A 1,511-nucleotide genomic window follows, 5' to 3' on the forward strand; every position below is an offset into this window, starting at 1 on the left:
GAATTCAACATTAATCAAAATATTCAGAAACAAATACTTTATTACTTGAAGCCTAATGAAAAAACATTGGTATGCTTACCCTAAGATACCTGTTTTAAGAAAAAAAAAGAAATTAACAATTTACGCTAATGTGAAAAATACTGCAGGTACATTTAAGTTTTCCAAGATAAAATTTGAGAAGATAGAGAATATTCTAGTTCAGTATAATGGGCTCTAAACTGACTACACGTTTGAAATACATCTTGATTGTATTCCTTACATAGTATCATTATCATCATCTTCTTTGTGTTTTCTCTTCAATGGGTTTGATTCATTGGTCATGTTCTGTGATGAAACCATGTTTGTGGTAATAAGAATATTTTTGGGTCCAATTATTGAAGGATTAATCAGAACATTTTGAACGGCAGTTGTTGCAGGAACTGATTTGACAGGTGTGGACTGAGAAAGTGGAATCTGCACCGTAAATCTTTGGCTTGTCAGTGACACTGGAAGTGCAGCTTTATTTGGGACAGATATTTGCGGGGTTGCTACAGTAGGAGTGGAAGGTCTGCTACCAACAGCACCAACACTTAACTGTGGTACTAGTCTTCCTTGGTTAGATCCCTTTTTAATTAAGGACTTCACCCTATAGTTTGGAGCTGTTAAGCAGTATCTGTCAGGTGGCAGTCTGTGTCCTGCATATGGCTTAATCAGTGGGAAAGGGGTTTGATTTTTCTGCCTTGCAATATCCAGTAAAAATTCTCTCAGAGGCGGAGAAGTAAAAGATTGATCAGCATGACACTGGATTGCCAGTCTCACATCATCTGCACCAACATTAGGTTTCTTAACATGGCTTGAATAAATTTTTGCATCATCCAGAATTGTAGTCACATATCGGAAAGCAAATTCCAACATTTGATTTATAACCCTTGGTTCATACTCCGTAATTCCCATATCCTTCAGGATTTGTGCCATCACCAAGGCATCTCTCAGAGTGTTCTTGGGAGGTGCCATCTTGCTGGACTCCATGTTATCCTGCCACTTGTCACCCGGAGAGAGAGCCTCTTTTTATTCTTTTTTAAATATTTTATTTATTTATTTGAGAAAGAGAGAGAGCGTGCTCATGTGCACATGAGCCAGGGAGAGGGGGCGAGGAGGAGAGAGAGAAGCAGACTCCCCACTGAGCAGAGAGCCTGACGTGGGTCTCGATCCCAGGACCCTTGAGATCATGACCCGAGCTGAAGGCAGATGCTTAACCAACTGAGCCACCCAGGTACCCCTTTCTCCTCCTCTTATAAGGGCTCTTATCATTGGATATACAGATCACCCAGTTAATCTTGAGATCCTCTACTTAATTATATCTTCAAGGACCCTGGTACCAGGGGTTAGGACTTGGACATATCTTGGGGGAACCACAATTCAACCCAATACAGGGACCTTTTTTCTTATTTTGTACTGCAATATTTATTTTATCTTTTAATCTTTTAAATTTTTTTGGCATGATTTTATATGCAAAGCTTCAAAAAATTTTC

General features: G+C 39.2%; 1 pseudogene; it reads right to left on the minus strand.

The window, feature by feature from the left end:
• Positions 1–247: 247 nt before the first annotated feature.
• Positions 248–1,020, minus strand: LOC112819800 (transcription initiation factor TFIID subunit 9B pseudogene; annotated as a pseudogene).
• Positions 1,021–1,511: the final 491 nt, after the last annotated feature.

This window comes from Callorhinus ursinus, unplaced genomic scaffold (genome assembly GCF_003265705.2).
Source record: "Callorhinus ursinus isolate GAN/ISIS: 27379988/994484 unplaced genomic scaffold, GSC_fseal_2.0 scaffold3, whole genome shotgun sequence".
In the NCBI taxonomy this organism is placed as follows: domain Eukaryota; kingdom Metazoa; phylum Chordata; class Mammalia; order Carnivora; family Otariidae; genus Callorhinus; species Callorhinus ursinus.